This window comes from Pithys albifrons, chromosome 5, assembly GCF_047495875.1.
Source record: "Pithys albifrons albifrons isolate INPA30051 chromosome 5, PitAlb_v1, whole genome shotgun sequence".
NCBI lineage: Eukaryota > Metazoa > Chordata > Aves > Passeriformes > Thamnophilidae > Pithys > Pithys albifrons.
This window is the reverse complement of record NC_092462.1, coordinates 49598128-49620705: the sequence shown is the minus strand read 5'-3', so window position 1 is coordinate 49620705 and position 22578 is coordinate 49598128. Positions and strand designations below refer to the sequence as shown.

Sequence of the window (22578 nt, the reverse complement as noted above, 5' to 3'; positions counted from 1 at the left end):
CCAAGAGTCACACCGTGTGCTCAAGAGTGTCATCCAAACGCTTCTAGAACTCTGTCAGGCTTGGTGTTGTGACCACTTCCCTGAGGAGTCTCTTCCAGTGTCCAGCCATCCTCTGGCTGAAAAACCTTTTCTTAATATAAAGCCTAAACCTCCCCTGACTCAACTCATGCCATTTTTTCCAGTCCTGCCACTGGTCACAAGAGTGAAGAGATCTGTACCTGCCCCTCTGCTTCCCCTCTCAAAGATATTGAAGACCACAATGAGGCCTCCCCTTAGTCTCCTCCTCTCCAGGCTGAATACCAGCTGACTTCAGCTGCCCCTCAAAAGGTTTTCCCTTCAGACCCTTCACCATCCTCATGGACCTCCTTTTGATGCTGTCTAATAGTTTAATGTCTTACTAGTACTGCAGTGCCCAAAACTGCACATAGTATTCAAGACCACCCCAGTGCAGAGCAGAGTGGGACAATCCCCTCCCTTGACTGGCTGGTGATGCTGTGCCTGATGCCCCCCAGGAAACAGTTGGCCCTCCTGGCTGCCAGGGCACTGCACATATTCAATTTGCCATCAATCAAGACCCCCAGGTCCTTTTCCACATCACTGTTCTCCAGCCTCTCATTCCCCAGTCTATACACACAACCAGGGTTGCCCAATCCCAGGTTCAGAATCCAGCACTTCCCCTTATTAAACTTCATATGGTTGGTGATTGCCCCTCTCTCTGATTTGTTGAGGTCTCTCTGCAGGGCCTCTTTGCCCTTGAGAGAGTTGACGGCTCCTCCCAATTTAGTTTTGTTGGCAAATTTGTTTGGTATTCCTTTGAACTGTGTGTCTAAGTCATTTATGAAGATTTTGAAGAGCACAGGGCCAAGACAGAGTCCTGTGGAACTCCACTAGTGACAGGTCACCAGTCTGATGTCACCCCATTTACTGTAACTCTTTGTTCTCAACCTGTGAGTCAATTGTTCACCCGTTGTGTAACATTATATTATCCAGCTGTGCTGGACATTTTGTCCAGAATGATACTGTGTGAGACAATATCAAAAGCTTTGCTGAAGTCCAAAAAGATCACATCAACTGGATTCCCTTCATCAGCTGAGTGGGTTACTCTGTCATAGAGGGAAAGCAAGGCTTCCTCCTTGTGAAGATGTGTTGGCTGTGACTGATGATAGTGTTGTTCCCTAGGTGTTTTTCAGTTCCTCACAGAATAATCTTTTCTCTATTTTACCAGGCACTGAATTGACACTGACAGGCCTGTAGTTTCCAGGGTCGTCCTCCTTGCCCTTCTTGAAAACTGGGAGGTTAGCCAGTTATATTGTAAAACACAAGAGTGTATAATTAACCAAGAAATTTAAGCAGGTGTTTTTAAAGAGATTTTTACATTCCTGGAATAATTATTAAATTCTGTATGAAAAATGGTTCTTCTAACTTTGTATCTTTATGCAAAACACATGTTCCTTATAATTTTAAGCTCAATTTAAAAAAAAAATTGTTGTTATTGTTGAAAAGAGCATATTTTTTAAATAATGACTAGAAAAAGATACTTAGGAAGAAGCTATTATATTCCACTATATGTGGGAAGATGGGTCTAAATCTCTTTGACATTTTTCAGCCAACAATATGTCAAGTACTTATTATGTTATGTGCTTTATTTCATCTGAATAGCAGGAAAATTCTTACTGATTAAACTTCATTTACTATGCATGGCCATTGGCAAATTTAAAGAATAGATTTATTAGAGTTTTCCTGTTCCCTCTAGGGACAAGTTTTCCCTCTCTTTTCAGAAAGACGTGCAGAGCTTTCTAATACAAGTATTAACCCCTTAGCATCTACAGTAGTGATGTATTTTCCTACTTCTCTCCTAATTAAAATAATTCAGGTGCTGAGTACTTCAATTATTACTTCTTAGTACTAATGACTCTATGCAAGTGAGCTAATAAGACTGAATTATTAGTACTAATATACTCATTCCAACAGTGAAACTGTATGGCATCAGGTACAGCACAATGATGTGAATTTTATTTTTAACTACATATGTCCACAAGAAAAGCCTTATTTGCCTACAGATGGCCAATAGAAACAAGTGATTAACCCAGTTTTTTAAAGATATACATATTTTTCAGTAAGTACTAGCAAGACATATGAAGACCAACTATTGTATTTGAATGTAATTACAGGCACTGGATACACTTTGGTTACCACCTCTCCAGCGAAGTCAGGCAGAGAAGTCATCATCATCATGGCCAGGCTTCGCGAACGAAGATTTGAGAAGGGCACTACCCACGCTTGCTGCAAGCGTGCTGGTGGCTAAAAAGGCCAATATGGGATAGGCAGGTCCAGTCACAAAAGGCACAGCGGAACGTCTCCCTAGGTGACATTGGCAAAGAACGGTTCTTTCTGCATTGTCTTTTCTCCTCAAGACTGACTCTCCGTGCATTCTCAAAGGAAGCAGCAGCGTCGTGAATGGTGTGTCTCCATGAATCCCGATTGGAGGCCAGAGTGGACCACTGGTGGCAGTCAATATGGCCAAGGCTGAGGTGTTGTTTCAGGGAGTCCTTGTATCTCTTCTTCGGGGCTCCTCTCTTGCGGCAGCCGGTGGCGAGTTCACCATAGAGCACAATCTTCGGAAGGCGGTGATCCTCCATCCTGGACACGTGCCCTGCCCAGCGCAGCTGCATTCTCATCAGCATGGCCTCGATACTGTTGACCCCTGCCTGTTCAAGAACAGTGCTGTACTGTTAAAGTCATCCCACCTTCTGATATGTTCACCACATGAGCTTAGAAAAATCTCAGTTTAAGTCCAGGGTGGTTCCTTGCTACACTTCTCAAAGGTACCTCACACCCTAATGGGGGTGATATTTATCCTTGTCAGGTTCTCAAGGGACTTCAAAGCAGTGATCATTATCCATTTCAAAAGGAAATGGTTGGGTCTTTCAGAAATATGTATCATTTTTGTCTGGCTATGTTCATCCCAGAATCCTAGTGATTTATAAACACTACTGAACATAGCATATTCACACTATTCTAGTCAGAAGACCAGAGTTCTGGTGACTGCCATAGGTAATTTTTATAATTACAATAACTGATAATAAATGACAACTCCTTCATTCCTTTTGCAATGCCAGCTACTAAAACAAGTCTCCTTTCTCTTTGAGCAGATTTTCAAAGTGGGATGCAGAGCCATGTGTTCAGCATCCCTATGGGAAGAGGTGCATCTCCAAGCCTACTGTGCTCAGGAGCCACGGGCAGAAGGGTGAGTGCCTAAACAGGCTGAGGAAAAAAAGGCTCTTGCCGAGTCTCTAGTGTTAAATGACAGTGTGGGATTTTAGTGATATTGGTGTGAAATCAAGCATCAGGAAACCAAAATGTTTAATAGAATAGGAAAAATGTATTCCAGCCCTGGATGTACTCTGATTTTTCCTTACTTTGAACGCTTTTCCTGACCATCCCGAAACTTCCCTTTCTACTCTGCTGTTTGGCTCACTCTGCTCTCGCCTCACTCCTCACAGTAACCGGTTGCTCTGTTTGTAAAAGATAATTTCATTTTATATTGGTACAGCTAAGAGAGACAATGCCCCAAACGGAAAGCTACAGAAGCTTTTGCTGGGCATGGTTTTGCGAGAGTTTTGAACTCCAGTATTTGTATGCACTCTGTGTTTTCCTCTTTCCTCTCAACCAACCCCAAATCAGAAGAAAATGTTTCTGGGGGGGGAAAAAAAGTGAAACCCTAAAAATTAATTTCAAGCAGTTTGGGTCCCCACTGGTAACTACTGTAATGGGCTCTGCAGTGAGTAGTTCAAGGGAGTCAAGGTGATTGACAGCTCTCTCTGGGCTAATAACCACTGAAGCTGAGCCATTTTTTTCTACAGCTGAAATACTCCAACAGAAGCTTAAAAGAGCAACACAAACTTCTGCTTTTTCTCCACTTTGAAAATATTTATGTTATTACCAGTTTAGAGCCCTCCAGGGAACTTCTCTGCTTTCTAGCCAGACTTCAGTGATATGTCATAATCTGTACAGTGAGGCATATGTCATCCTTGCAACAGACTTCCTCACCTTTCTGTTCCTTTTATGTCATCTACAATAAAAAAAATTAAAAATAGAAATACAAATAAGATATGATATTGGAAAAATACCAAAAGGACTTTGCTCTGACTCAAGAGCAGTTCCCAAGATCTGAACAGCATTTTTAAAATTACAGAGGGAATTTTTCTCTGTTCCAAAACCTAGCTGTATTTTCACACAGTCCCTGACTTGATCATGGAATAGTCAGTAAGTTGATTCAATAGCCCTCATGGATTTAAAAATATTATACCAGTTAAGTTAGCTTAAACACTGGCAATACATTAAAATATTTTATTACACACTTCAGAAAATACAAAGTTATTTAAGTCTAAAACAGACTGTATATTCTGTTATAATATAGTTTATTAAGAAATAGCTGACTCCTTTTTTTCTTTAAAATAAGCCCTGGGCCAAAAAATCTATTCTTCGCCCATCCAGTTTTTCTACACTTTTCCCCCTCAACAACAATAATCCTTCTCCCACCAGTGTGTATTTTCCTTAATGCAAAGAGTCTCACTGAGAAATGGTGTGCTGACATCTTTGGTGGAATTTGGTGCTCAGCTCATGCAGTACTCAGATGTGCTATGAATAGTGTACACACAAGTCACCTCTTAATTTGCTCATTCCAGTACTGCGAATCAGCAACGTTCTGAACAGATTTTTGCAAGTGTTTATCACAGAAAAAAAATTTAGTTAATTTTACGTGAACTCTAGTACTGTTTTATTATCACATCAACACAAATTTCTCTTCCTAAACTTACGGGATCATGTTCTTCATTCTGTCACAAAAGACTAACCTTAAAAGTTAGTATTTTTTCATTATTTACTTCACCACAGCTGTGCTCCAGCTACATTAGTGTTCAAAGTACAGCCAGCCAGCCAGCTGTGCAACTGCTCTGTCAGCAACACAGAATCTTTTAAACCCCAAACAATAAAACGTTTAAAGATGTGTCAAACTCTTCAGTGGTAAACAGAATACTGAATGGGAACAACTGTTTGCTGGTTAATGATGGGTGAGAGATATAATTTCCTCCTCATGAAAACAGATGAATTTTTTTAGGACTTGCATTGTCATAGCACTGCATCCTAATTTGCAGCACACAACACTGCCAGAAAAAAAAAAGACTCATATAAAAAAAGATGCAACATAACTGGGCTGAATTCCACAGGCCTTTGTCAGGCAAAAGCCATCACTCAATTAAAGAGCACAGAATTTGGCACACAAACACCTTGAGCATTTGTTTCATATAGGATGATGTATGGTTTTCTAAAGTATGAAAATTTGAAACTAAACTATTTAATTTCATCTTCCCATTTTATAAACAAGTACAAGTATAAATGTTTATAACCCTTCTATAATTTCCACTTCTAATGCAACTGTAAATATTATGAAGAGACATATAAAAGTTTAAGACTTTTTGGGCTTCTGTTTACCATCTGTCTGCAATGATATTTTGGGTCAATGCATGATACAGGTTAATTATGCATTGCAAAAAAATTGCATATATTTTTTTACTCAGCTTCATGCTCAACTGATTGAATGTTCTCTTGCTGTCAGCATCTAGGAACTGTGAACGTGACTGACTAAAAGAGACCCCATGAAATCATCTATGTTAATCTGCTTCTCAGAGGCAGATAAATACCATTTACTGTCAACTAGAATGACTCTCTAGTCTGTGAATTTCAGTTTTAAGTTGTACATGAACAAACAATACCTGATAATTTTTTTTTTTCTGAACAAAATGGAAGTGTTTAATTCTGTAAGGAATTAATATTGCCTATTAAGTTTAAATTGCAAAAGGGGGGCATTACAGAAAATAACCAGTTTCACTTAACCTTACAACATCAACAGTGCCATTCCACGATTCCTGAGTAATATTAAGCATAATGTCAAGCTTCTGATTTTGAAATCTTCATAGTCATTACTACAATCATTTCCAAGAGATAAACTACAGCTATTTGTAGAGACACACAGAATTTTTTTTCCTGCCTTTTCTACAAAAGAATGCCGGAGAATGGACCTGACTTCAAGAAAAGTAAAAAATCTTCCCAGAAAACTCTCTGATGGGAAATCAGATAAGGCAAAAAGACTATGAGCTTAAGCATAGCTCCATTTCAATATTCAAATGGCCCTTGCATCCAAAATGATTTGCTGGGTCAAAGTCTGCTCAGCATCAGGGAGGTGCTAAATTTTCTTCCTTATCCAAAAAAATGAACAAGCCCTGAGATACCAGGAAAGGTTGAGTTAACTTTCCTACATATTTGTGCAGAAGAAAGCTCCTAAAGGAGCAAGTTTCATAGTCTGGAGCCATTCACTAAGTCAGACTGATACAACATACCCAAGACTTTATCTTCATGATGGATAGCTCCATCACTCAGAGCATTTCCAGACTTTCATTATCAAATCTAGTGTGCCCTCCAACAGCCTCTCTGAGCAATGCAGGAAATATTGTGCAGAGCAGTCCCTTCTGACTAAATTCATTGCTATCTAGTCTCTGCTGATGTATACACATTCTTATATTTCATTCTTGAGTTTTCCAGTGAATTTATGAATTCAGTTTGTAGGTGATGGTCATAAACAAAATGTTGGATTATATATAAGGATGAAGAGAATATAAAAATCCAAGTATTTTGGTTAAATTTTGGAAATACTGCTGCAGCTTTTCTAGGAAAATTTGTGTGCTTTGTTCTGTAGCTGTCCTTTGTAGGTCAGTCTCTCCTCCTGGGGAAAGCACCTATTTTCATACAAAAGTTCTGTTTAGTCAAAAAGCACTTCTGCAGGGGTCATGCTTAGGTGTAATTTTCCATCAACCACAATACTAGGACAACAACTGAGCCTGAAATTTAAATTCCTGTTAGCATGTACATTTAATAGTCTGATCTTTTTCATTCTGCTCTCTAAACCTCTTTCACATGAAAGGATGCATCTCAAGGATATAGCTGAAGCAGGGGAGCATAGAATAAAAATCATTTACAGTCAAGGCTAAACCAGTCCTTATTCATTAAAGGTGTGCTTCAGCAGCTGTTACAGTCTATCAGGAGAAGAACCTTGCAAACAAAACAAGGTACAATACCCCAGCACAAAAATAAGACTCGTTAGCTTGAGCCCTACCTCTGCATCTCCAAAATTTAATCAGACTCTTAATGTTAGTTTGGCATATTTTTCCTCTGGATTCTTTTTTTGATATTTAAAAACAGAGAAGATGAATTAACATGTAAACAGATGTTTTATTTAAAATTAAATCCACTGGTTAAAAGTACCAGGCAGTCTTTTGATGGAGCTCAGTACAGCAGAGCTCCAATTTTCCCCTAAGTGCACCTGTGTTTCACAGGAGTATCCATTTCGTCAAATGTGAACTCTTCTCATGAAAACAATCACTTTGCAAAATGAGGTCTGCTTGTCTAAGAGCCCCCAAATCAGGTTTATGCCACTTGTATCATTGTATCAGGACTTTAATCATACAGGCTTCTGAATCAAACATTACTAAAGCAGTTCTTGTACTAAGATAAGACAGGACCCTTCCCACCAGCCTCACATGCAGTAGTACTGATGTCATAAAAGATGAATTTATGCAGTTTTTTAAAAAAATATATATAAATAAGTAATTAAGCAAAAATACTATTTATTACCCAAGCCACTGAAGCACCAAATATGCTATGTATTTCACAGACAAAAAATTTATTTCAGACAAGTCCTAACTTCCCTTCCTTATTAGATATCTTCAAAAATGATTAAAAATTTTATTTCTTTCTCTCCTGGTTAGAGTATACATCTTTATGGAGGGTCTCCAACTCTCTGGACAGTGTTTGTACACCTGACAGCTCCAGCCACACACTGAGACTCAACAGAGGACAGGGCTTGCTGTCACAACATGGTTTAAACTCTCAGATTCAAATTAGGCAGGACCTTTGGATTTAGTAATTAACTGCCCTGTGACCCAGGAATATAAATTCATGCATCAATCAATTAGAGTTTATGTCGTCAAGCTTTTATCCCTAGCTGTACCTAAATTAAAATATATCTGAAGCAGGCATGCAAGGTAAAGTAGATTGTACACAACAAGCAGACTTATTTTTACAAAACAATCACACCACAAAAAGATCAGTTGCACAATTTAATAAGTCAAATACCACCTTCAACAAGAAACAATAACAAATTTAACATATGTTACTGAGTATTGAGAAAGTAAGAAGAATGGACAATATTTTGATATAATGACAAGCCAATTTTTTAATACAACTTAACTGGAACAATGTCTCAATAGCAGTAATTGATGTGAAGTCATTCTGGGGTAGCTTTCCATCCTGTGCCAAATGAGATACATAGATACTCATGGAGTGTTTCTATGCATTCTTCAAGCCACAGTAATTTTTACAGAACTACCTAGAATCCAGGCACTCAGAAGAGTTAATCCAAAGACTGTAGCAATAAGACTGTCTGGTTGCTCTTATTTCATATTAGATTGAGGAAAAGAAAAAACATACCACCATGATTCATGTTTTCTTCTCTTCCACTAGATCACCACTTTTCCTATTCTTTTTTGTCTCTCAGGCAATAAATACTTCCAAGTATCCTCCTTCCCACACACTACAGCCAAGTTAGAGATTAAGGCCTTAGGATCAAAGATGATTCAATACTGTTTTCCTACAAAATGACCAAAACCCCAAAGTAATTTGTTTCAGGAAGTCACTTTTCTTTGCTCTCTAATATTAACAGGAGTATTTGAAAGTGTATCCTTTCTTACCAACAGCAATTTTGGTATAGTTATCTATGCAGCAATCTCTTGCAATAGTGAGGAGGGTAATCAGGAAGAGTGAAATGGGGATAGAAAGCAGCCAACTAATAAAAAGATAAGTGACTAAACAAAAGACAGAAAAAAAACTCCAATTTCATCCTACATTTACAATGTTTAAACAAAGAGAAAGTAACTACGTTATCTACATTTAGCGCCTTGCCTTCATATCACTGCTGATCTACAGCTTACTAAACAACAAATGTACACATTTTTCATTTCTTTATGACTTTCATGGTAGGATACAAGTAAATCTAAAGCTTCACAGTGATGCATGTGTTTAAAACCTGGGTAACCACAGTCATGCATCATTGTAATTTCCTGCAGATACACCTATACAGAGTCCTGTCACTTGATTTATGCAGAATTTTTACACTTCTTAGATGAATACATAAACTGATTTTTTACAGAGAGCAAACAAGAGACCAATGTCCAAGGTAAGGAAAAAATGAAACATCCAGAAGTCATCTATAGAAGCCCCACTACCTTTATTTTCAAGACTAAGCTCCTGCCAGCCAAACCAAGGGAACACAGCCTTCCTAACTTACCCTATCATCTGACCAAATTCTGAATGTTCTAATTAATTGATTGATTGATTGATTGATTGATTGATTGATGTAAATTCCTTCAGACCCTCCTAGGGAATGAGCTGATTTTGGAGATTCAGTTAAAGCAGGTGATTCAATTCTACAGGCTGTTTACATAGAATTATAGAATGGTTTGAGTTGGAAGGGACCTTAAAGATCATCCAGTTCCAACCCACCTGCCATGGGCAGGGACACTTTCCACTAGACCAGATTGCTCAGAACCTCATCCAACCTGGCCTTGAACATTTCCATACGTGGGGCATCCATGAATTCTCTGGGAAAACTGTTCCAGTGTCTCATTATCCTATGGGTAAAAATATTTCTTCCAAAGAGCTAATCTAAATCTTCCCTCCTTCAGTTTGATGCCATTCCATCTTGTCCTGTCACTACATGCCTTTCTAAAAATCCCTTTCCATGTTTCTTGTAGGCTCCTTTTAGGTACCGGAAGGCCACAATTAGGTAACCCCAAAGTCTTCTCTTCTCCAGGCTGAACAATCCCAATTATCTCAGACTTTGCTATTAGGGGAGGTGCTCCACCCTTCTAATCATCTTGGTGGCCCACTTCTGGAATCATTCCAATAGATTGATGCCTTGGGGTTTTTTTTATTGTTTTCATTTTTATAGATTTTAGGAGTAATTTTAATTGTAGTAAAATGCACACTAGTGTGTTAATATTGCCAGCAACTTAAGTTCAATGTTTATACATGCCAACCTCTACCACATATCAATAGCTCAAATTCTTTTAGCTGTTTAGACTCTATTCAAGGTAGAAAGCTGAAGAATATCAAAAGGCCTGCAGAATGAGACATAAACATGAGCCAACAAACCTTGGGTCTAAGAACACTGGAAAAGCTCCAAATGCTCTACGTGTGCTGAGGAAGACAAAATGATGAAAAGAGGGTCCCACTGTCCCCTAGACTCAAATTCTGAGGATGAGGGGCCAAGGGCAGGAAGGGGCTGGACTGAGAGATGTATGAACTGGGGATTGGGTAGACAATATTATAAAACCCATAGAAATCAGTGTTCAAGAAGTGCCTCATCATGTATTCCTGAAAGCCCTAAGCCTAGACATTAAAGAATCTACCTTTTATCTTATCCCACACTAAACTGGCTTGGAGTCTTGTTCTTGGGGTCTCTCAAGGCATCAGGATCAATGTCCTTCATGTGCTGGTGACCCCAGAGCTGGATGCAGTATTCAAGGGAGAGTCTTATGAGTGCAGAGAAGAGAAGCAGAATCCCCTCCCTTGCCCTGCTTGTCAGTCTGCTTTTGATGCAGCCCAAAACATGGTTGGCTTTCTGGGCTGCAAGTACACATTGTTGGCTCATATCCAGCCTATCTTTTGTTATGCAGCTGCAAATGTTAAAAGTGTGCTACACGAAATACATATTTTATCTGGGCATCCTTACAACAACAACAACAAAAAAAAAAAAAGGAAAGAAATAGCATAATTAAAACCATTGTAAGAAATATTTTGCCTCTATTTTCAGGTGTCAGAAATTGGTGCAATGTCATCCTCCAGTGCTACTCTTTTGAAACACCTAATTATCCTTATATGAAGAAGCCTGCCTCTTTAAAACTGGAGATTTCTACCTTCAGCTTACATCTCCTGGATTTTGATTGAGATAGGAGCAGAGAAGAGAATGCTTTCTGGTTTGTTGGCCCATTGGTCCAGAATGTGATAATATTCTCAGTAATTGCTTGTTTTGCTTTCTTCTTGGTTAGGTCACAGGTATTATTGAATGATGGGTTTGGAAGGGAGGGAGGTGTTTGGTTGGTTGGGAGAGCGTTTTGTTTTTTTTAATATTACCCAGCTGTTTTATTTTAACATCCTCATGCAGGGTTTGCAGGTGAAGAAATGTAGTTTGGGGCAAAAAAATATATGCTTACTGAATCCCTTTAAAAGTCTGAGTATATGCTGTCAAAATGTGTAGTTTGAAAATGTTTAATTTTAGTAGATACAAGTCTCACAGCTCTCTTTGCTACAACTGGGAACCTACCTACCATACCATATATGGTGGAGGTATTACCCTGCTTCAGAACAGGGCTGGGTCCTGAACCACTTGCCTCCACATTATTATTTATAATCAACATTTAATAATACCTGTGTCTCTAAATTAAGCTCTTTTATTCCTCAGATATATCAAAGAATCTTTGCATGATTTTTAACCAAAGTAACCACGGATATTTGATTATTCTTTAAATTATTTCATCAGCCATCTCTATGATTATATTCTATTGCATTTATCATTTGCTTTCCATTATTTATCCAATATAAAGAACAGATTTTCCTTTAAGTAGAATTGATTATTACACTCAGTGTAACTTTACCTTCGCCCAAGTCTTTCCAAGGTTTAAAAGTGGTGTCTCAGGGTGGTGTGTTTCATCACAGATGTGCTCACAGCTCTTTGGACTAGTCTCTACAAGGAAGCTACATGCAGTTTCCTAAGCTGTGTTTTCCCCAGAGAGAGACCAGAATAAAAAAAAAAAACTAAAACACAACACACCGCCCCAAAAGTATAGTTGTCACCTGGAATGAAGTAGAAGTGGCCTATTCCAGCATTAGGCAGTCAGATACTTCTTGGGTGCTTTATTTCACCTCAACACAAATGAGAGGCAGGACACCAACAGCAAAGACCACAGTATGTGTTTCACCTAAAATGTACCAACAAAGCACAGTTCCTCTGAGAATCTGGTGTTTTGCGAATCCATATAACACACATGAAGCATCCTTTTGCATCCTTATAATCAGAAAGGATATAAAGACCATTTCTCTTGGTTTGGTCTCAGATTTCTGGAGCACTTGAAGTCATTTAAAATTACTGGGACAGATCTGACATTTGTGTATAACAGGATAATATTCTCTCAAGGCAACTCTGTCAGCATAAATGGCTATGACAGAAGGAAAGACCTTCACATTAACTTTACTAGTGGATTATTAGGCTGTTTAAAATTGTCATATTCAATCCTTGTATGTTACCTTACTTATGTATTCTTGTAGCAGCAACAAAAGGAAGTATCAACACATAGAAAAACAACTCAGTTTAAGGCATCTAAGGAAGTACTTTATTTTGTGGTATGTCTCTTACACAGGCATAGAATGTGAAAAGGAGGCAAACTGTTTGGCTCTGCTGCCTGACTAAAATCGCATCAGGTAACTGAAAGTTCACGTATCACATGTTCCTGAGACTAATGGTTATAATTCTCTAAGGGCCCCAGTACCTCTACATCTTCCACTGCCTTTCCATGACAGTCATCTGGTTTTGAAGAGGTAATGCTGACGTGTAATGCTATTGGTCTCAACACTAAGGGTTGGTGTTTGAAGAAGACAAAAACCATTCAAACTGTAAGCTGAATCGATAGCAACTTAGCAAACACAGTAAAAAATCGCACATTTTATGAACAATGATATCAAGTGAGCAAGTCACTCAATTCATAAGTCACATTTAATAGTTGTGCTGAATTATGTCAAAGTGACATAACAGTAATTCAGGAAGTATTTCACCGCCTTGGCATCACAAGCAATGAAAACAGAAAATGAAAAGTATATCCATTTTTATGGTGACAAATGTAATTTTACAACCCTGCAGATGAATAGCTTGTCCAGTTTCTGGAACATCTGCTGTGAACATCTGCTTAATAATCTTAAAATAATTTAAATAGCCTCTCTGAGACATACCACCCCCTTTATCTTATCCTTTTGATTTGCTGCAGGAGTCATGCACACATACAGATAACTCAGAAGGCAAAAAATGTGAGGGAAAAGATAAATAAATCAGACTTTCCATGTCAAATAAAGACATTGTGTTTTCCTGAGCTAATTTTTTGCCTTTAGTTTGTCATACGTGACAATATTAATTCTGGCTTTCATTTTCTTTATAGATGAAAAATAGTGATCAAAGAGTCAATAGTAAATACAAAACGTGTTATTTTTTTGAAGAATGAAGTTAAACAACAGACTTCAATATTGATGCCAAAAGTGGTTAGTTCGTTCATATAATTCCCACTATTTTCATCCTGGTTTGGCATTTACACTCTGTTGTGATAAACTTTCCTGTGAATTTTCTTCTCTTTTGATTGCTTTCTTATTAACATGAAATACTTGAACGAATGGAGAAAAACAGTATAAATACTATATTTTACTAACAGAAGCAAAGGTTAACCCACCCTCTTAGCTCTGAACCCAAGTGCACTCAACCTAAAGGAACGTAAATGATTCTAGAAGGAAGCTTTGTAAATTTTGCATTGTTTCACATCCTGCACTTTTTTAAACAAGGTTTTTAAAGAAACACAAAGATACACACACTGTGGTACCATAAGTCATACCAAGCGTGCAACATTTGGTAGGAGTTTAATTATAACCATTCTAAAAAGGTTATACATCTAAAAATTTTTTAGTCAATACACAAACAATACAGGAGAGTCTTCTCACTATACAGGACACATCTCTTCTGTAAAAGTAGCAGCAAATTACAGAGATAACTTGTGAAAAAGATGAACTCTTGTTTATGGTTTAGAAGGGGATCTGCCTGTATAAAAGAAGTATACTGAGCAGACAACCACAGAAACAGGAGTGATGTTTATGCTGTAATTTATCAGCTGAAAGTTCATGTGGCTTTCTCATATCCACCTTTTTGGCTAAAAAAAGAAGAAAAAAATAATTCAAGTATTAACTGTAGAAATACAGTTGTGACATATATAAAAGACAGTGTTACTTGGGTTATAGTGAAATAGGAAAATTTTTACTGTTGCTGAAACATCAAATGATCTCACTTACAAGTTTACCTGCAGATATCTTTACTTTAAAAAGCAAGCCTTTCAGCTTTCATATAACTGCATGAAACTTTGGGTACATAATAGTAATATGCTATATATGCCAATGCAATGTCATTACATTATTGAAAGGTTGTTTTTAATTGTAGTTAAAGACTGCTTAAGAATTATCTATGTTTTGAAAAGCAGGTACCCTGACAAATAAATAGTTTTTTAAAAGTAAAACAGAAGTACAACCAGAATTTTGTACAGTAAATGAAGGTCATCTGTAAATCTGAAATAAATTCACACTTGAAAATATTTTTCTTTAAGATCATGTAATTGAGAGAGATAAAGAATAATTAAAAATTCTAAATAACCAAAATAGAATATTTCTGGTTAGGTTTCAAGAATTTGTCTTACAGTGAATCTTTTTCCTCTCATTTTGTGCAAAGTTCTGTTACAAGCAAATTAGAATTGTATTTGCCTTCTCCATGTCCTGGCTACTGCAGAGAGGAAAATAAAAAGGTACCTCTTCACTTTCATAAATAGATAAAATAGATCCCTAAGAAAAAGATGTTATAAGAATTGAGTTAACATTCAAAAGATGCCCCAAGAGCTTTCCTACTCCAGAGGTGAAAACAATTACATCTCCACTGCATTAGCACCACGGAATATACATTTTTGTGACCTGTCCTCTGCTCTCTGCACCGACTTCAGATAAAACTCACCAGGCACAAAGTAGTTCTTATCTAGAATAGCCTGTTACACAACATTACACCCCCTTCATATTTCAGGGATTTATGGAAGATGAAATAACCAGTGTGTAAAAGGGTGAGCTACTTAGAAACTATAATGATAAAAGAAGATCAAATGAAAAACGTGAACATACATATGAGAATGTCAACTACTGCCTCTCCAGTAGTAGTAGATCTAAGGCACCTACAATTATTTTAGAAGTAAAGTTTATAGTCCTGTAGTTCTCAGAGATTCCAGTTTTGAATACATGAAATTTGTATGGTCAGGCAATATAGTGCCTAGTCTAAAAAAATTTGAAGTAAGTCCCTCAAAAGCTATCAGAATTTTCTGCAAATCCAGCAGAGAACATGAAGCAGTAGGGCAGTACCACCTTCTGATATCTTGAAATAGCACTGATATCTTGATAAGATTTGCTCAACATTTAGAACTAACATTAAAATGCTGATAGGCATTGTTATAGTAAAAACACAAACAAAAAAGACAAATTAAAGAATCACAAAACACAAACAACACTATCTAGAAAGTGTCCAAACACCTCTAGAAACTTTACAGAGCTGAGGAAACTGCTCCACTCTGACAACAATTGCAATGGATGATCACATTTTAATAAGAAGCTTCACTTATTTCAAGTTTGAATATTTCTTCTTTCACAAGTCAGATACTAAAATTGTCTTATTAAAACTTGTTCTCACTGTTGTAAGTGGAATTTTCAGCACTTGAATTTTTCCTTGATAAGTTAAACAGACTGTGATGATTGAGGAACTTATTAAAGGCCTATTATCTAGTTGTTCCCTCACTCTTTTTTTCTTTTCTGAACCTTTTCCAATACTTCTTTTTTTTTAATTACAGACTTCAGAACTGAATGTAGCATTCTTTCAGTAATCTCAACACCAAATAAAAAGGAAATATAGATACCAGCAAGAACATATAGTGCCAGCATTAAACATCATTGTCTTGACATTTTTCCTAAACTCATGTATAGATTGTTGGTGGAAAAATGCACTATGAAAAAAACAATTTGACATTCTCCCTATGATATTTAGTTTGAAAAACCTCCTCCTAGGTCTCAGTTCTCTCAGCACAATCTTCCCATTCTGTTGTGCTCCCCAGTGTGGTTTCCAAACCTACAGCTTCTCACTGACATCTATAGAGCATTTAAAAACAAAAACAAAACAAACAAACAAAAAAAAACACCCAAACCACATTGTCTCTTTCCCCTCTCTCATTCTTTCTCCCTGTTTTCCAGAAAAAGTTCACTTTCAGGAAGAAGCTTAGCAGAGTTTAACTGAAAAGACTAATGAAACAGCAGTCTTGAAATTTTTCTCTTAATTATTGTGTAACAGCTGCTTGTTTCCCTGATTTGTATCAAATGGACCTAAGGGAAATGCTTTGTGGGTTTACTTACTTGAATGAGGAGCTATGAAAATTGTGGCAGCAGATGGCAGAGGTGACACTGTGAGTGGACAGTTGAGAGGCAGATCATCAGGAATAATTTACTAATGCGGGGCTCAGAATGCCAGCAAGAAAGGAGACACCTCAGCAGCAGTTTGCCCTTTTTACCTCCTCAGATGCAGCCCAGGTGTTTCTTGGTAAGGACTCATCATACCTACACATGTTTGGTGCAGGAGAGTGGGACAAGTCACCAACAGCATGAGTTTGCAGGGGAAGTACACAAGTGTGAGTATAGCCAGCAAACAATGACCTGAGGCATTTGCTGAAGCTGCCTGGTCTTCTATCACCCGATCAAAACTGCACCCTTCCATGTTTACCAAAGAACACTCAACACCTTTAGATGAGAGCAGCAACACTGATTCAAAGGCTCCACTTGCTCTGGTGGCCAGCATTTCTGATGCTGGGGCTCTGTGATGTCAGACAGTCATGCAGACCAGGCTACTCAGCGTGAACCACAGCAACTACATTTTGGCTGAGTGTTCACTTCAGCAGCTGTCTTGGTACAGTGGACCACTTATGCCTCTCCTAAGGGGGTGTAGTAGTTTTGGCAGATCACAAAAGATCACAGCCTTTGTGGAATTATATGATCCTAATAAGCAGACACTAATACTTTTGCTCTTCTCTATTAATTATGTCTTACCAGAAATAAAGCTTGCATTATTTCTGAGAAAGAGGGTTTTTTTCCTATACACATTCTCTATCGATAGCAAACACAGCATGAAGACAATCTGTGCACTATCCAATACTGCTCTACTCCAATGACCCGTGAAAAAATTAAAATGGCCTTAATATTCTGCCTTTCCAGATGCAGACTGCGGTTGCTGAAAAGCTTTTAATTACACTCAATTACATTAACAACAAAAAAGAAGTATTAAAAACATCTATAAGACAGAAAATTACACTTGGTTTAAGTACTCCTCAGTGTGTTGGGTTTAGGTTATTTTTTAAGGGTAGAATTTTTTTATTTCAGCTCTTGGATATTATCTTTCTAATTTTAACATTTTCATATTAGCATTAAATTAATAGCAAGAAATTCATGTATACTATTTGTCTAATATCTTTGAATGTGGTTTGGTGGCACTTTACTCTTAATAAGTAAACAAAGACAGCAAGGATCAAACATCTATTAATTCCTTCTCCTCATAAGAGGCAACAGCTGGTAGCCATTCCCTGGAACGTACAGAAAAATGACAGAAACCTCCTGCAAGCAGAATTTTCCTGTGTTTGAAAGTCACTGTATTAAAAAAAAAAAGCTATATAGAAAAAAAATTTGCATTAATTCAGGGAATTAAACACCAATAAATAACAGATGTGTTTGCACAAAAAGCAAAGCACATGCTTCCACAACTCAGGCATTCCTAGTCTTTTGACTCAGTTTCCCCATCTGTTGAAGGGAATATCCAATATTAAAGACCTCTGGTCCCATGTTTTCCCCCCACTTTTCAGAGACTACCCATGGTTAGTGAAGATACACAGCCTGGCACAACCTTACACATCCTTGCTTACCTCCCAGGGAGATGTGCTGTCATGAAGAGGTTCCTTTTACACTGTCTTCTGACTGGTAGTGTCACTGCTCCTAAGCACCATCAGTCCTCTTCACTTGCTCTGCTTGAGCCTTTGTGGCCATTTGCCTTTTACAAAGCCTTGGCAAGAGATCTTCATGCTCCTGAATGGTCTAACAATCATTGCTTTACAAGCATTCAGATCTCTGTGTCAGGTCTTTTAACTCTTATTACAATCTGCTGTGGAATTTTTTCTCGCAGAAGCCCCAGGGCACTTTCTCCCTTCTCTCCCCATCTCCGGGGCACCTGAACTCTCATACACCGTGACCCGGGGCTGAGATTTGATTATGCTCACGCTGCATCAATTTCAAACCACTTTCAGGTTATTCAGTCAGTGAGGATAACAACACCTCGTTCCCTCTGCAAGCGGAGATTAAAAGCGGTGCGAACCAGGGTGGACAGGACGCTCGCCCGAGCGCAGCGGCTGCGGCTCTTCCGCTGCACTATCAATAGGTGGCAGCAAGACGCTCCTTCTCTTCCGAGCGTCGCAGAAGGAAGATACACCCCGACGGGAACACAGGAGGAGCTTTTCAATAGAGTTCAGATACCAGGTGTTAACAGCTACGCGTTGTGGCTCGTTAGGGAATGTCTTGGTGTATACCCTGCTGCAACGCAGAGGTATGGACATGGCCCTTCAATAAGGTGTCCTGACGCGTCTGCAGTACATTGGGAACGCATCGAAAGCAGAATTAAAATACAGTTTCCTCTTGAGTTTGCTTGGACCTTAGCTGATCGTAAAATGGTGTATAACAATCAGTGAAAGCAATAGTTAAACCAGGTCAGAATACCGTCTGGACCAAAACAAAGGCTGCAGAACCCGTAACTTGCGGGCAGTGAGACTTGGATACCACCACTACACAATTGTGTAGTTTAGAAACAAGATACAACTTGTATTACATGAAAATTCGAATGCGCATTAAAAATAACTTATTTTCCCTAGCAAGGATGAGTCTTTCAGGAGTTTCAAAACTACTTGATCCTTCCTCTTTGAACTCAATGTGACTTTTTTTTCCTGGACCAAATTTCCAAGTCCGTGTTTTGCCAGTCCCTCTATTCAGAATAGTACTTCCGTTCACAGAATGTCTCTTTAATCCCAAATCACCTTTCCACACACCCCAGACACACCCCTTTCCCCTATGTACCATTCCTTACTCTCTCTTTTTCCTTTCTGTTTTTCCCTTTCTTCATTTCTAATGCCCTTAGAGTAAAAAATCTTCACATTAAAGCTTCTCTTTGAAGTCCCACATGTTCCAAATTCTGAGTTGGACAGGTTATCAAAAATGGGCAAGTGATCTGGTGACTTCTGAAGGATGTGTGAAACAGGAATGAATATGCCCAAGCCTTGCTACTGCCATATAAAAGAGGTGCTATGTTGGGATAGCTTGGGACACAGTTTTTACTATGATACTTATATATATATATATATATATATATCAATATTTATATGTATCTGCTCATAAATATAAATATTCAAGCTACAAAACTATTTAAGAATGTCATAATTTTTTTCACACAAAGGATCTTTCAACATAATATCCTAAATAGTTAAATAGAAAATAAACCTCTTCAAAGCATTCAGACAAAACCTTTGAGAATTTTGAATTTAATTGTTCAATTTCAACATTAAAATAAGTCAGAGCATTGATCTCAAGACATTTAATTTCCCTCATCATGCTATATACTCTTCAAAAGTGATTTTGAAAAAAACAACACACCAAAACCCAAAAACCAAAACCAAACCAAACAAACAAACCAAACCAAAAATGTTTTACTGTTCTTTTTAGTAGCAGACCTCTTACTTCTGCTTAAGTTCTAACAAATTCTGGAGCAATTAGCAGTTTCTCACATAGATACTGACTGAGTTCAAATGCAAAGTCTACAGCATCAATTCTGGATGCTTAAAACCAGCCCTAATGTCAGCAACAGGGATAGTGCAGTTAACATCTGTGTACCCAGTACAGTCCTCTCAGTCTCCTGCATGTCTGCAGCACAAAGTGTCATGAGCGCCAACGGCAGTTAAAACTACATTAAATTCTGGCTTCTTATCAACAGTGTCATACTATGCTTGTTAAGAGGTATGATAAGTTGAGCTGGATGGCTGAGTTTGTGGAGGGATCTGTTTTGTGGTCAAGGTTGGGGAATACATGTAGTGGACAGGCTAGGAGTGCCTCAGCACATCACCCAGATCTCCCAGCATGTTTAAGAAATCTGGGGGGGTTTGGTTTTGTTTTGTTGTTTGGAGGGTTTTTTTCATTTTTTACCTCTTTTTCCCTTTATTCAGAAAGTTTTGTTGCTGAGAATTCAGAAAGACAAACTGTCTTTGGGGAAAACCTACCTTCACCACAGATTGAAGCCTTTTTCATCCACCGGATTTGTGGGCTCTTCTGACTTCACTGACCACAACCTCTCTCTCAGAATTCCTTTGGGGATTTTAAGATAAATCATGTAGTTAACATCACCTTGTTTTTAAATTTTATCTAGATGACATCAGACTTGTTTTCTTACAGTTTTTTGTTTCCAGTTTTCTACTCAAAAGCCAAAGATTCAGAATTACCACAGAAGTCTTTCCTTGTTTTTACTACTGGCAAAATAACACTCAAGTATTTTTGCAGGCATTTCCAGGCATGTTTAGCAAAGCTTCAGGTTGGGAGCCACTTTCTGCCAAGATATAAAGAGGCAAAGCAGAGTCATGAGCTTAAGTGGAAAAGATCTTGTCAGAAGGGTAAAAACCAACAGTTTTCCTGTGCAGATTTGATAACAGACAGATAGCCGAGGGCTCTAAACAGAGGTAAAACCCCTCATGCTTATTAAATGATTCTTCTTTTCTAAGCAACAGAAGCCACTGCAAAAAGGTATGGCTGAGGAAATATGGATTGTTGAAGATAATTTATGGTATGCAATTCTATTTCAACTTATCAAAAATGTGCAGAGGAGGAAAGTGACACCTACACTTGCAGCCAGAGGGTGGCCATAGATCTATTTCTGTTGCACTGGAAGCTGCATCCCCCTCTCTTGTCACGATTATTTGCACATCTACTACCCAGTCAAAGTACAGTCACATCCTTGCTGTGTGGCAGCATCAGTCATGGGACTGTGACATGGGGGAGCAGTCAGAACAGCTAGCTGCTGTATTTATCCTTGCAGGTCATGGATGTTGCAAAATGCACATCTGGCATATGTTAAAAAGAAGAAGCATTGCTTTTCACATGACAGATACAAGACTGGCCACAGCAGGGAAACTGCTGAAGAGACTTGGAAAGCTGCCTGGTGGAAAAGGACCTGGGGGTTCTGGTTGACAGTGGCTTGAGCCAGCAGTGTGCCCAGGTGGCCAAGAAGGCCAATGGCATCCTGGCTTGTATCACAAATAGTGTGGCTAGCAAAAACAGGGTGATGACTATTCCACTAGCATTGACACTGATGAGGCTGCATCTCAAATTCTGTGCTCAGTTCTGAGGCCCTCACCAGAGAAGGGCAATGAAGCTGATGAAGGGTCTGGAGCACAAGTCTGGTGAGGAGCAGCTGAGGGAGCTGGAGTTGTTTAGCCTGGAGAAAAGGGTGCCCAGATGGGATCTTATCACTGTCTACAACCACTTGAAAGGAGGTTGTAGTGAGATGGGGGTCGGTCTCTTCTCCCAACTAACAAGTGACAGGAGAGGAAGAAAGAGCTTCAAGTTGTTCCAAGGAAGGCTTGGACTGAATACAAGAGAAAATTACTTCATGAAAGGGTCATCAAGCATTGGAACAGGCTGCCCAGGCAAGAGGTCTTGCCACTATCCCTAGAGTTATTTAAAAGAGGGGAAATGTGTGGCACTTAGGGACATAATTTAGTGGTGGACTTCACAGTGTTAGGTTTACAGTTGGACTAGAAGAACTTAAAGATCTTTTCCAACCTTCACAATCCTGTAATTCTATGAAAAGAGAGCACCTTCTGACTAACACCACAACATTTTGACTCTGTAACCTCTTCCCAGATGCAAAGATAGGAGACAGTCCTGGGATACATCCGGACAACGGAAACAGGAGCACACTGTAGAAGGGAAGAATTCTGCTTTGAAGTGCATCTGGTACATGGACCATATCTCAACTAATACTGGTTTGATGAGCAAAAACTAGGAAAATGATTTATGATTCTTACAGGAAAGCAGAATAATGGCAATGATTAACACAATGCACAGTCTTCACTGAAAGCTACTCCACTAAACAACATGCAGTCTATACCCTCCAAGAAAATATTTTTCATCATGGAAAATCTTTTATACATGGGTTAAGACACAATTCTGCAAGCCAGTAACAAGTTCTGCTTTAGTTTATTGCACACAATTAAAAATCATTACATAGCTCCAAACTCTGTTTTGCTATGCTTTATAAGTGGGCATCAGTGAACTATTTCTGTTACTACTTAATCAAGGGAAATATTAAATTTTGTTACCTAAAGCATTCCATTCATACAGTGATCTTGAAGCAAACGGTGAATTAATGTTTTAGATGTTTGTATTAATCAGATCTGATCCACACAAGCCAATTTCAGTATGATTCCCCTGGTAACACTTCTGCAAACTACATCTCACCCAAGGGTATTTGAGATAAATGGTATGCCAGATTCCCACTTCTTGGTT

The 22578-nt window shown here is 38.4% G+C and overlaps 1 long non-coding RNA gene across 2 annotated transcripts in view; it reads left to right on the top strand.

Annotated features, from left to right (window-relative positions):
- LOC139672455 (uncharacterized) overlaps window positions 1-11733 on the top strand; it is a 58403-nt gene extending 46670 nt beyond the window's left edge. For both annotated transcript variants that reach the window (XR_011697928.1, XR_011697927.1), the window contains exons 2-4: window positions 2172-2825; window positions 3153-3247; window positions 10928-11733. This is a non-coding gene — a long non-coding RNA (uncharacterized lncRNA). The remainder of the gene's footprint in view (window positions 1-2171; window positions 2826-3152; window positions 3248-10927) is intronic.
- The last annotated feature ends 10845 nt before the right edge of the window (window positions 11734-22578 follow it).